This window comes from Silene latifolia, chromosome 2, assembly GCF_048544455.1.
Source record: "Silene latifolia isolate original U9 population chromosome 2, ASM4854445v1, whole genome shotgun sequence".
In the NCBI taxonomy this organism is placed as follows: Eukaryota; Viridiplantae; Streptophyta; class Magnoliopsida; order Caryophyllales; family Caryophyllaceae; genus Silene; species Silene latifolia.
The window spans coordinates 52,117,135-52,132,367 of record NC_133527.1 but is presented as its reverse complement, the minus strand read 5'-3'; the positions used below and the strand labels follow the sequence as shown (position 1 = coordinate 52,132,367).

Genomic DNA, 15,233 nt, shown 5'->3' with positions numbered 1-15,233 from the left:
AACACGGCCGTAGGATCGTAACCTTCGGCTTTCGTAGGTTTAAAACCCCGTCAAATCATCAATGAGCGATGGATCATGCAAACTAGTTTGGATTTGCATCCTCGCTCGGGGATCCGATCGATCGATCGTATGGGTGGTCGATCGACCAAGTGAGCTGGGAGTGAACAGTTCCTGTCCAGAATTAACGTCATCAGGTATTTCAGTCGATCGACTGATGATGTTGGTCGATCGACTGGATGTGCAAGGAGTGAATAGTTTCTGACCAGAAACTATTATATCTGACAATTCAGTCGATCGACAGGGAATGGCGGTCGATCGACTGGAATCACTGGCATTCAGACTCGTTTTTGCATCAGAATTCAAACGAGCTTCTTCATCATTTTCCGAGTCTTCCTTTGGCTTGTCGGGACTTTCATAAGAAAGGCCACTTCTGAGGTTTATGGCATTGATTGTCTCAACCGGCCCTTCACATTTAATTGAAGAATTAGCGGCTTGCTTAGCCTCCATATTCTCCAATTGTTTCACAAAGTTCTGTGAGGACTCAATTCCGGCTGCTTCCATATTCGCTACTTGAACCAAAAGGAGTTGGACCATCTCCCTTAACTTTTCGACTTCATCTGAGTTTTGAATAGGAACTTCGACTTTCCCTTTGGAAGCTTCAGAAGTCTCGAGTTTCTCGAGACGGGTAGATATGGAAGTTATAAGTGACACAACAGCAGTCATGTCGTCACTTTGCTTTCGTGACTTACCACGTGAACTTCCAAACTCAGCTTTATGGACTGCCATCTCCTCAATGGTGTTCCAACCTTTACTTTGACCGGTATTATTTTGGAATCTACCATTAGCAGCTGCATCCAAAATGACTTTGTAGTCATCATATAAAGCATTGTAAAAGAGATTGCAAAGATACCATTGCTGAAAGCCATGGTGAGGGACAGCTCGGACCAAACTTTTGAAACGTCCCCATGCTTCACAAAAATCTTCGTCGGCCCCTTGCTGAAAACTCGTGATTTTACTCTTCAAGGCCTCAGTCTTCGAAGGTGGGAAGTACTTCTTGTAAAAGGCTAGTGCTAAAGATGTCCAATCAATGACTCCAGCTGCTACTCTATCGAGGTAGCGATACCAATCTCGCGCCGAATCCGTCAAGGAGTATAAGAACATGAACCCCTTTACTTCATCTTGAGTTACCCCCTCCGGTATAGGTATTGAACAGCAATAGTCCGTGAAAATTTCCATATGTTTCAAGGGGTCTTCATCGGGTAGACCCGCGAACTGATTCCGTTCCACTAAATCAATATAAGAGGAACGAAACTCGAATTTACCGGTAGAAGGGGTAGGTAACTGTTGCCCCTTTGGAAGGTGGTGCTCCTTTGGCTGAAAGTTATCATATATCGTAGCCATAACTTCCAAAATGAGAGTACTCAAGTCTTCCTCTCAAACACCTGTCCTCTAACTGTGCAAAAGCAAAACTAGAAGCAAAGGTAAGCAACGGCCTCAAGGAACAAAAGTTCCTTGAGACAAGGAAAATAAACTAAAATAAAGCAAACAGAATTACACCGTCTCCCCGGCAACGGCGCCAAAATTTGATACCCGTCGTAAGGTGTCAAAAATAAAATTTATATTTCCAAACTAAAACTATAGCTAGTGATAGTAAGGGTCGAACCACAGAGAGACAAGGTTGATTTTGTTTGCTATTTTCAGTCTATGAAGTGACGATAAATTAAGGGTTTTGAAGTTGGTTGGCTAACAAGCTAATTGATAAAATGAAGATTCTTAACAAGATGAAAAGAGGATCGGGAATTTCGGTTCACCATGGCACAAGACAAGTCAGTCAAGCAGCAGAGATCTTATGGTACGGTCTCAGGGAGAATAAGCTAGTCTTTCGATCAAAGCTCAAATAACCTCACGGTCTAATAATTCCCTAGAATTTATCAAAGTTTTCACTCTAGAGAAATTCTAAATCTAGTGATAAATCAATTTACCAATCTTTCGACCTAGCAAAGAAATCCATCAAAAGATGACAAAACCAATACGGAAGAACTCATGCTACACAACTATCCTAATTTAATACCATGGCTCACCTTATTCCCAATCAAAAGAATTACCTATGCATAATCATGACTACACTAATTGCGAAATTAATAAATAAGAATAAATTCAACATAATTGATTCTAACTAGAACAAAGGAGAGAAATTGAATTGCAGAAATTAATTAAAGAAAACAAGAATTAAATTAACAATCAAGAATATCCAGGAAGAACAATTGTATTAAAAGCTTACTAATTGAATATCAAGAACCAAGGATTCGAATCAAGGTTTCCGTCTCAAGCTAGATCTGAAAACTAAGTTTTTTCAGAAAATAAAATTGCATCCCCTCAAAGTTGCTGCGTTCAACTGATAAAAGATACTGAAAGTTAATTACAAGTTGGGCTTTTAAAAGTCTAACACGGAAAATTAATCATCAGCTCGAAAACAGGTCGATCGACTGAGAATACAGGTCGATCGACTAAGTATGCGGAACAGGAGCTCCTCTCTGAGCTCCAGTGGTCGATCGACTGAAAGGCATAGTCGATCGACCAAAAACGCTGTGCAGTGGCTCCTTGATGCTTCCAAAATGAATCTTCACTCCTTGCACGCATCCCAAGGTGAGTGAATGAGCTATCCTTCCTCTTGGCTTCCCTGAACTCGCTTCCGGAGGACAAACTTGGCTTGATTTAGCCTACTTCCGCGCACTCCTACAATAAATCATAGAAAATGCAAAGTAAACCATTTCGGGAGAAATAGTAGCCTTAAGCTACATATTATGCACGGAAATACGTGCCAAAACCTCAAATAAAGTGTATAGAATATGCACGTATCAGGCGTGATAAAATTGGGAACAGCGTTGCTTTCATATTTCCCAAGTGGACATAATCTTTTTTTTTTGCTTCAAAAACACTAATTCATAAATATACACACATGCCATTATTATTTGCATATATATGGCTCAAGTCATACAATAACAAATGACATTATTGAAGGTTGTAAACTTACTCGGTTATCATCCTTACACAACTGTCAGAGGGGTTGCCTTCGCGAGAGTCAGTCTTGTACACTGTTTTTGTTTCCACTTGGATTGCCAGTAGCACCCAATGCTTCCTATTCAATTTGGGACATTGAACTGTTAGTTCATTTACACACATTTAAGCATGTTAATAATAAATTTATAGAACCGTGATTCATTACAATAATCACGTACTATACATACATATTCTCATTGTAGGGGGCAAGCCATAGTTTTTTGGACGACAGCAACAGACGAGCGATACTATTGATTTGTTCTTCGTATGAAATTTTGTGCAGAGAGAACGCCTTAGGACTCAAGAATCCGTAGGCGTGAATTAGGACCTTCAACTCTGCGAACTAATTATTGAGGTACCTATTACGCCACATGGGACGAATATTGTTATTGTAATTGATAATTTAAACAAACATCATTATTCGTAAATGGAAATGACTAAATAGTTTTATTAATAAAACTTACTTCATCCAAATCAAAATGTGAACAACATCTAAATTGTCAAGGTTGGCAAATTCCATCAGTTGTTTCGGGTCCAGTACGGCTATATTAGTTGCACCCATAATTACTTCCTCAATGTTAATCATGACTACATCCCTTTTAGGTGACTTCTTTACAGTCAGGTTGTGTAAAGCCATCAGCGAAGCAGTTTTCATTTTTTTCTTATATTCACACGATTCATAATAAGAATCATAAGCAGGCTTGGCTGCAACAACTTTCATTGACGTAGTAGTAATTGCCTTAGCTGCCATCATGGCTTTGCTTAACTTCTGCAAATCTAAAGATCAAAGTACTTACGATATGTTAATATTCGTACCCTAATATATTTAAAGAACAAGTAATAATTAACGTCTATATATAGGTACCTTGGGGATGAGAACATTGATGAGGTTGCCAGGCCATTGCACATAAGAGCTTAGGGCTTCTTTCAAATAAGTGACCTTCTCATTAGGAAATGGTATTTTTACTTCCCCATACTCGTCTTTATATAATTGAGACACTTCCACTTTCCTGCATTTGTCACGAAGGGGTATACCATGAACCTTAACTTGCTGAAGCCGGTCGTAATTGAACACATATCTCCTAGCAACAACAACTTTCTGTTTCCCCTCTAAATAGAACAGACGACAAGCCACCTTGCAATCGCCCTTCACGACAGATTTAATCAATTAGTACACATACATTCACTACCTTTAATAAATTTCATAAGTAAAAAACGTGTACTGAGATGAATAATCATAAACTAGCAGCTATTACCTTTTTCGGTGTAGAGAAAAACGTCTGATCATCAACTACCTCAATCTCATCATGTGTCACAGCCTTCCTGGCTTCCTCTTCCTCTTCAACTACCTGATATCGATCCTCGACTCCCACCTCAGTCTTCTTTGCCATTTCCTTCTCCCTTGCCATGTCCTCCTCGGCTTCCTTCTGTACATTAACACTTGTCCATATAGCACGTACTGATTTTCCAAATCATATCACATTGTATATATATAAGACATAAATATTATTACCTCTTTTTCCTCCTCCTCCTCCTCCTCCTCCTCCCCCTCCTCCTCCTCCTCCTCCTCCTCCTCCTCCTCATCTGCTTCCTTTATGACTTCTTGAACCATATCCAACTCTTTTTCTGATGGCTTTTCCCCAGTTTCCAACATTCTCACTATCAACCTGGCTATTTTCTGTAGCTGTGTAGTAGAAATTAATGTCAACATATATAGTTATAAATTACGTTGGTTCAAATACAGTATTTATAAATTACTTTCTTGGAAATCATCACCACTTCGAGTATTTTTCCCAAAATACTTAGTGATACCAACATGCGTCGATACCCCTCTCACACGACTTGGAAGCTCTGCTTTGCCGATTGCCCTAGCAAGAATGTCAACACGTCCTTCGGGCTTCCATTTTCCTTCCTCTACCTCCTTCTCACAGATCCTCTACATACACATAAAACCATTAAGCAACTCACAATTATATAACTTCGACCACCAGCGGTAGGGGTGACATATTTATTCAAACTTACAATTTTCTCTTTGATGTCCTTATCATATTCAGTTTCCGTCTTTACATTCTTAGGAGTGTGACCTTCCACCCAAGCGTCGTGACGACTGAATTTTCCAAGCTTTGCCTACAATTCATTCATCACATGGATATCCTCTCAAAATATGTGATTACTATGAACATATATAACATCCGACTAAAACACCTAATAGTCTAATACTATAAGAATTATGTACTTACAAGTTTCTTCTTAATCAATCTATAACCACCTCGGGAGCCGTAAAAGATGGTCTTTTTCTTTGAAATGTTCGCCTTGTTCCTCTCACTCATAGCCTTCATCAAATAAATTGTATCAAGAAACGTAAGCATGACCAAACACTAAACTAAGTATACTTCTTTACTTATTATTATTAAGTTACCTTAAACTTGTCAGACTGCCTATAAGCGACATAGCTATCCCAATGGTCCTGACTGACATACAGATACTTCTTTTTTGGTGGGTTCTTGTTCATCTCCCCGGTTTCCTTGTTGAACAAGTGGTTCTCAGTAATCTTTAACTTTCAAGATCTGAGGACTTCCCCTGTCTTTTTTTTAGGTACTTATCATACTTTTCGGGGACAACGTAAGCTAACTGCATATATGATGAGCATAGTTGGTACAAGTGTTTCGGCTAAAACACATATCAAGTAGTAACTTAATTTCAGCTAAAACATTTATTATTGTATATAGATACCTTTATTCTGTTTATTAGCATGGTGTTCCGTATTTTACTCAGTTCACTTATATGCGGCGTACTGAGAGACACATACTGTCTTACACAATAACTAATCCAACTCGCAAAATACCCGGCATTCTCACCATATGGCAGGCCCATATCTTTATCACACTGTAAAGGATTAGGTATCTTTGAAATTATTTCTTCTAGGGAAACCCTGTGGCGCATTCGACCCGCAGTGTGTTGCAAATTATTCTCATCACCTGAGTTGTCGCCTGACGCATTTCCATCGTTTCTTTTCCGCTTTTGGACCATATCAAAAGCCTAAATTAATAAACAAATATTAACAATACATACTTATAATAAAGAACAAATCTCTAGAGAGGAGGGTTTATTACTTCTTTAAAGAGGAGAATCCGGATTGAACTGGCGGTGGCAATGGCGATGATGACGATGACTGCGACGGCGATGGGGTAGGCTGGTGGTTGAGGGGAAGCTGAATGTTTGAGGATATTATGTGGAGGTAGGGAAGCTCAGAGTATATATGTGTGAATAATACAACACTTACAAGACCTTGTTTATTGGAAAGTAATAAACACGATATAAGACAAACTGTTGTATTTTGTTTCCAAACAGACTACAGTTTTGTTTGAAACCGTAATTAATTAGTACTATCTACAACGGGTTAGAAATAACCGTTGTCTGTAATATTTTCATGTTGTTTGATTTTCCCGCCAAGAAATAAAGTATCATTTTTATATACATAACAACGGCCTGAACCGTTATAACTGTACACGTCCAGAACAAGGATTTAGGTATAACCGTTTTATTTTATATTTCAGTCTGTTTGATTTTCCCGCCAAGAAATAAAGCATCATTTTTATATAGATAACAATAACCTGAACCGTTATAACTGTACACGTCCTGAACAATGGTTTAGGTATAACCGTTGTATTTAATAATTCATTTTGTTTGATTTTACCGCCAAGAAATAAAGCATCATTTGGTATTATTTTTCCCTAACCCGCCCGCTGCAACAACAGAAAAAGTTTACAACAGCAGTTTGATATATAACAGCAAGACAATAATTACACATGACGTAAGATGTCTTGATTGGATTGCTAATATTTTCACGGCTGTCGGGAACGTTTTTTGGATTTGCTAGTCTCTTCATTAATCCAAATACCTTCATCATGATCATCCCGTGTATATATTTTTGGAATGTTAACATTTTCAACATCATTACCAAATTGCGATATAGCACTGTGATCAAGTCCTTCAAATTCGACGTCTTCATCATCTAGAATTAGGCGATGGCAAGATAGAACAACTGACCACTTCTTATCCATAGGATCGGTAATATAAAACACTTGTTTTGCTTGTGACGCTAATATAAAAAGATCGTCCTTGTTTCCAACCTTGTCAAAATTTACTAATGTGAATCCTAAATCATCCTTTCTAACACCATTGTTGTTGTCAACCCACTTGCACTGAAATAGAGGTATCTCAAAATCCATGTAGTCTAAAACCAATATCTCTTGAATAACTCCATAATATTGCATTGTACCCAAAATAGGATTTTTATCCTTTTAACTAGCAAAGTATATTGCCTCATAATCGACGCAAACTCCACTGTTTTGCATTGTGCTCGCCTCATCTATAATGTGGGTGTAGAAAGTGTACCCATTGATCGCATACACGCTAGAAAAAGTTGCACGAGCATCAGGACCGAAAGCGAGATGTCGTAGGCTGGTTGAGCAATCATCAATTGGGTTGTCTTCATCGTAAATAGTATCCTTAAACCAGTCACTAAATTGCTTGTAATGCTCATTTGCATACCAGCTTTCGTTCTTATGAGGGTGTTTTCCCTTAAGGTAACTCTGGTGTTCCATACTGTAAGGCTGGACATGATCATCGTTAAAAAGAACGTATGTATGAGCTCTATGTCGCATGTCAGATGACATATCCTTGGAAACACGATCCCTTACACCTTTTCCATTCATCCAGTCACTATGACGATTCGTAGGATCTCCAATTAACTCGTCCAAGGAGAGGTACGCGTAACAATACGAAAGAGCTTCATCAATAATTGCTCGCTCAGCAATACACCCCTCTTGACGATACCTATTAGATGTGTAATCCTTGTAAACTTTCATCAATCGTTCGAATGGGTACTGATATCTCAAATACAATGGCCCGAGATACAAAACCTCTCGGACTAGGTGGACAGTCAAATGAACCATGATAGTGAAAAATGAGGGAGGAAAATACATTACAAACTGATAAAGACTGGTGACGAGGATGTCTTGCAAAGTTTCCGCTTCATTGGGATCAATGACTTTACTGTTGATTGATTTGAAGAAATAGCAAAATCTAATTATAGCATGTCGAACCTTTGGAGGTAGAATGGAACGAACGGCCATAGCTAGTTATTGTTACATCAATGTTTGACAGTCATGTGACTTTAAACCAGTAAGTTTTAGGTCCTGCAACGAAATAAGGCTTCTAATTTTATACTAATAGCCCTCTGGCACCTTAATACCATGCAAGCATTCACAAAACTCTTTTTTCTCCTTTTTTGAAAGTGTGTGAGCTGCAGGCGGCAAAAAAGTCTGATTTCCTTTTGTTTTAGCTGCCAGCTCGGCCCTAATACCCATCTCAACCATATCATCCCTAGCTGTCTTGTTGTCTTTTGTCCTACCCGGAATATTCAGCAGATTATTGATTATATTATCACAAACGTTCTTTTCAATGTGCATAAAATCTAGGCAATGTCTAACCGGGAGGTCACGCCAGTACGGAAGTTTGGTAAAAAATATTGTAGATACCCGTATCCGTCGATATTGGAATTTATAGAGAACCCGACAAACACCCGATGATGATAGGACACATGTATTCTATTAGTTGTCATTGTCATTATTTGGGTTCGTTTTACGATGTAGAATGAGCGTTGTCGACGGAGTATTTTATTAATTTAAATGATATTTAAATTATAGCTTTTTTTAGGTGAATTCAATTTATTTTATTTTATTTTGAATTTATTTTCCCAAGTTTATTTTATTGAAAATAAAATAAATAATTGATTTGAAAAATCATTTTATGAGTGTATTTGATTTGAAAAGTCATTTATTTTAATGTGTTAATCGATTTGAAAAATCGAATTTGAAAATCGAAAACTCGTTTTTAACCACGCGTTTTGGAGCTCGATTATAGCTCGGTTTTTGAGCCCGTTTTCTTTACGAGTTGGCACGAATCTCGAGTACACTAACCAACCTAAGCCTCTACCCATCCAACCCCAGTTCGAACCCCATAACCACAGCCCAAATCATGCCCCAAATCACCCCCAACAGCCCGCACAAAAACACGAGCAGCCCCCCTGTTTTGCAGCTCAAATCCCGAGCCCAAAACCCGCTCCAAATACCACCAAAACCCGTACCCATTAACCCTAACACATACCCTAGTATCCTACCCGTATTACCTTAGCTTAACCACCAAGAAAACCCCTCTCAAACCCTCACAAAAGCTGTTGGACAGCAGCTATGCGTGAATGAGCCCGTCTGCCTCTCCCCTCTAAAACCCTACCTTAACTCCTTATAAATACCCCCCCCCCCTTCACCATACATTCATTCCTCTAAGTTCTCCATACATACAACCTTCATTCACAAGCATTAAACTCCAGAAAAAAACCCTAATTGCCTCTCAAAACCCTCGACAAAACCGAGACATCCAAACTGAAACAGTTTGTGTCTCTCTCGAAATACAATTCGTTTCCCCTTCAAACCTCCATTAAAATTCGAGTTTCTTGTTCCTAATTAACCACACAACATCCATCTACATCTTAGATAAAGATTCACGAGCCAAATTGCCCTTGAGAGTACATGAATCCCCTCGAAAAACAGAGTGACATACACTCTGTTTTTCCTTTTCTGTCGATTCTGTTTGTGCTCGTTTTTCGTGCCCAATAATTCAAAACGAGCAGGGATTGTTTTAAGATATTTGTTCTCCTCTATTTCTAGTTTTCAAAAAATCTTTTAAATCTAATTTTCACCGTGAAACGAGTGAGAAATTGCAGTTTGAAAGTTGCTGTCCAGATTTGCAAAAATACGTGTTATTGCTTTGTTCCTTCGTCGACGACGGCCTCTCGAGATAAAATCTACGATCGATTACGATCCAAGACGGTGTCAACGATACATGTAGGTTGAGGGTGCATCAAATCCTCCTCTTCTCCCTTTTATTTCGTTCTTTTTATGTTTGTTTTTTATCGTTTCGTTTTATATTGTTTATCGTTTTGTTTATCGTTTGATATCGTTAACTATGAAACTAGTTTAGTCCGAGTATGAGTTAAAGTACCACCATAAACACCCGCGTTGACTTGAGATGGGAAAGAAATCCGCCACATCGGTCGGTCGTATCCCCCGTCTCATTTACATATCCTCGTGTTCAAGGTAGGGCATTAATAAAACGAATTCTAACTTCGTTCCTCGTTTTTGACCCCTCGTTTGTTTCGACTAATTCGACCTACCCTAGGACCCTTCGCATGTTAGTTTGACCTCTGATGGTTAACATATGACTCATTTAGACGACATTAGATCAATTTAATAACCTAATTAGACACGTTAGGTGGCTTCGACACAAGCATTAAAATCGATCAACAATTCTCTAACCTAATTGAATGCATCTCTCTTTTCACTCGATTTCTCGCTAGCATAGGAGTGCGTGATTAGCACCTTCCTATCTACACTCGATGAGTAAGCGTTAATCTTATAATTTCTTGACCTAATTCGACCCTTTAGGCCGTGTAGAATACACATTCGCGTGACATCTTCTCAATCGATCAACGTCGTTTTTAACTTGTTTTCTAACTCGTTTCCTAACTCGTTTCGCAATCATTTGATCTAACTAATGAACTTGACCTAGGAACTAGGATGGCCGTGGTTTGGCCGTGAGGGTGGACGATTTCTTTGTCCTTATTGCTTCGTTTTTTTGTACCAATTGTTCTTTGTTGTTTCATTGCTTGTAATTTATAATTTGTTCATCGAGTTGTAAATTTCCAGTTTGTTTTACTTTTATCGAGTCAAAAGCTTCTTCAAAAACCTTAGTCTTATTTGGTTAGATGGTTGTGCTCCAATTCGTGTAAGAGCGTAGTAAATCGCATGTTGTTTAAAGCGACATGGCCCGATTTATGCTAATGCATGCTTTGGTGTGTTGCCCTATGTCTAATTCGATAAGATTAAGTGAAAGCACGCATCACGAGGAGTGACCCAAGGCCGTGAATCATGTAAGCCGTGGGCCACCCCTCTTGTGCACGTTTCCCTAGGCCGAATTAGCCGTGTAATGTGTCGTGTACGGTTTTGTGTATAGCGTTGTATTTTAGATCGAGTTGTATCTTTAATTTATCGTTGTGTCGGCATGAAATGCCTGGGTTGTAATAGGATAGATCCCAACGGCTCCCCCATTCCCCTTAAGCCTTGTTTGCTTTGTATGTTGTTAGATCAATCAACCCACATGCTAAATTACAACTTTGACAAAGTTAGTTTAGTTGCATCTAAATCGACATAAAAACTTCACATGTTAGGGTTTTGAAAACGATGTTTGCATATCATATATCGTAGTAGCTATGACCTTGTTTGAAATCCGGCACTTGACTTAGTAGAGGCCGTCATCGACGGGCGGGGTTAGGTGTCCTTATGGGCTTCCTAACACGTACCCTCACCCCTTACTCAAGATCTATGGTTTGTGGATCCGTCTAAATACCATTGGATTACGAGAGTCATTCTAATCGAGTGATATAGGGTACAAGTCTTTATCTTTAATCACTCGTAGTCGATTGGCTTTATGCTTTTCGATGAAAGGTGTAAAGTTGACTTGAACGGTTCCAAGTTCCCATAAAACTTGGTGGCGACTTAATTTGTCTTAATTCGATTCGAAAGAACCTCGGGTCGATTATGCTTAGTGTGGATCCCGCGGACGCAGTTCCCGAGGGCCTTGTCCACAAATATGGTTTTTTTTATAACCACGAGTAGACAACTTAGGTCCTTTCTTCCCATACGTTATCTCAATATCTTTCACTTTCTCATACACTTCATGACCATTCCAAATCTGACGACTCCCACGTTGCTCAGGACACCCATTAAACGCCTTCTGAAGCTTACGGTAATGATGATCAGGGCATAACCATCGACGATTTCCCCTGTAGACATGCTTGCGAGAATGCTTCAAATATTCTGATTCAACATCCCCCCCCCCCTCCCCCCCACACAATGGGTAAGCCTTTTTCCCATGTACAATGTGTCCAGAAAGATCGCCGTACGCCGGAAAGTCAGTTATTGTACACAATAACATGGCTCTCTAATTGAAACTTTCCTTTTTATAACCATCAAACACTGGTATCCCTTTTTCCCACATAATCTTCATATCATCCAGAAGTGGTTGCAAATACACATCTATGTCATTTCCAGGTTGTCGAGGGCCAGATGTCAACAAAGACAACATCAGATACTTCCTTTTCATGCAAAACCCATGGGGGCAAATTATAGATGGCCAACACAACTGGCCAAGTACTGTGTTGGGTACTCATGTTTCCATGAGGATTCATTCCATCTGTGGAGTGCGCTAGACACAAGTTCCTTGCTTCTTTGGCGAAGTTAGGATATTTAGCGTCAAACTCTTTCCACTGTTGACCATCTGCTGAGCGTCTTAACTTTCTATCTTCAATCCTTCCACCATTATGCCATGTCAACATTCTTGCATCTTCTTCATTCAAATAAATCCTTATGAATCGTGGTATTATTGGAAAATACCACAACACCTTAGATGGGATCCCTTCCTTAGTCTTATAACGCCATATAGAGCAGCGCGGACAATATGATAATTTCTCATAATCTTTACGGTACAATATGCAGTCATTGGGACAAGCATGTATTTTCTCATATTCCATGCCCAATTCTCTAATCATTTTTTTAGCCTCATATGTCTGACTCGGAAGAAAATTACCGTCAGGAAGCATGTCACATAGCAAAGCTAGAAGATCCGTAAAACTCTTATCACCTCACCCATTTGTCCCCTTCAAGTTATATAACTTTACCACCGCGGACAATTTGGTATACTTCTTACAACCAGTAAATAAAGGCATTTCAGATTGACGGAACTTCTCAATTAAATCATCAGCATTTATTTCCCCATCACCGGTAGCTTCAAAATCATCGAATCCATCATCTTCAGCAAACTTCTCACCTAAAACAGCTTCAGGTGTAGGTGAACGATAGTTTACACAGACATCATATCCCTCATCCCGTATATCTAAACTAGTAGCTTCAAGTGTATGATTATTTACCTCTACATCAGATTCTCCATCATCATCCTCTAATTCTCCATGAAAAATCCAACGCCTATAATCTCTACTGAAACTATTCTTTTCTAAGTGTATTTTGACATCTGAGATAGGCAAAATCCTAATATTACCACATATATTACAAGGGCAGGGGATTGATAAGTGGAGATGAAAATGTTCACTAACGAAATTGTAAAATTCAGCAATTCCATCATTATAAATGGGATCACCAATTTCACCATCAATCATCCAAGTACGACCCATATATAATGAAGTGAAATTGGAAACAACACCAAGCTCTATTTTTGTGTTCAAATCAAGTCCTTAGAGTTTCTGCCAAAAATCATTGTTATTTGTGTTTGTTTTAGTCATTTTAATCACAATCAAACAGTCCATCACACTGTTAAAATTCTAGTCTAATTCTGTCCAAAATCGAGTCCTTGACGTTTTACTTCAACGTGGTAATCAGAGCAAGGTTATAACACAATTCCATCTTGTGGTAGTCTTGGGTTTTGAGTTCATTAACCACCTTCAAAAACACAAAAAACAATCATGAGTGAAGAGAGGCTTACCGGAATTGAAACACAAGTCACTCAACTTTCTGAAAAATGTGACTTGTTGTTGGATTCCTTCAATGCTATCATGGCTAATATTCCAGCACCACCAACAGGAAGAGGACAACCACCACGGGGTAGAGGTAGAGGCCGTGCTTACATGGGTAGAAGAGGAGGCTGAGGTGTCTAAGAAGAGGAGCCATTTTCAGATTCGGAGGACTCCACGGCCGAGGCTTTTCAACAAGAGCACAACAAGGATGTAAAGATAGAAATCCCTGAATTTTATGGTAGTCTAAACCCCGGGGAATTGTTATATTGGCTTAGAACCATTGAAAGAGTTTTTGAGTTTAAAGATTATTCGGACAACAAATCTTTCAAGGTTTCAATCTTGAAACTCAAAGGCTATGCTTCTCTTTGGTATGAAAACTTGAGAAATCAGCAGGATGTGTTTGCAGATGGTGACAGACTCGTGTTTATGCCCTTTACCTGAAAAGGAATGCATTACATGGTGGATTAAATGGAGAGAGCCCTCTGCCTGCAGGAAGAAGTTAATTGTTGTAATCCTGGCAAGTCTGATGGCTCTTTTCTGGTTCTGTAGGAACCTTAGTAGACTGGAAGGTTCTGTTTGGCGACCTAGCTTTCTGGTTAGCAAAGTGAAGCATGAAGTTCTGATGAGAATGGGACAATGTGACATAAAATCGCAAAATAGAAGAGTCCTTGATTGGGTTAGTTACTTAATGAATCAGTAGGTTGTGATGATGTCTGGTATGCTCTGTTGCATAAGTGTATGATTGTATGGGACTTTTTATTCGATCTTTAATGATAAGCTTACATTTTCCCAAAAAAAAAGAGATGGTAAAGAGGCTATTAAGTCCTGGTCTAAGTTGAAAAAGAAACTTAAGGATAAGTTTGTGCATAGAGACTACACTCAAGACATGTTTATTAGGCTCACTCAACTTAAACAAGACCAACAACCCATTGAGTCTTACCTTAGAGACTTTGAACAATTAACCTTGCAATGTGAAGTCAATGAACAACCCGAACAAAAGATTGCTATATTTATTAAGGGTTTGGATTTTAAGATTGCTAGTAAGGTAAGAATGCATCAAGTGTTGTCCTTTGAGGAGGCTGTGAACCTATCTTTGAGGGTTGAAAAATTGGGAATGGGGAGAGCTATCACCACAAAAACAGCCTCCAAAACAGCCCCCTATCACACCCAAATCGAGGCCAAGGTTGATGAACCAACCCCTCAAAACAAAATCGCCACTCAAGGCTTTGGTCACTTTGCTAACCAATGTCCAAACAAGAGAGCACTTAGTAGCTTTGAGATAGTGCATTGGGGTGAGGATGAAATACTTGTTTGTGATGATGGTGAGGAGTCTAAGAAGCAAGAGGAGGCTGCCATGGTTGTAGAACCGGATGAGGGAGTGAGTTTGGTCATTTGGAGAGCATTGAGTACCCAACCTATGGAAGTAAACCAAAGACAACAACTCTTTAGGTCTAGGTGCACCATTCAAAGGAAAGTTTGCAACCTTATCATTGATGGAGGAAGTTGTACCAATGTGGTTTCTAAT

The 15,233-nt window shown here is 39.1% G+C and overlaps 1 non-coding gene across 1 annotated transcript; it reads left to right on the top strand.

Annotated features, from left to right (window-relative positions):
* The first annotated feature begins 919 nt into the window (after nt 1–919).
* Nucleotides 920–1,028, top strand: LOC141644975 (small nucleolar RNA R71). The gene has a single exon (XR_012544573.1). It is a non-coding gene; the product is annotated as a small nucleolar RNA R71 (small nucleolar RNA).
* Nucleotides 1,029–15,233: the final 14,205 nt, after the last annotated feature.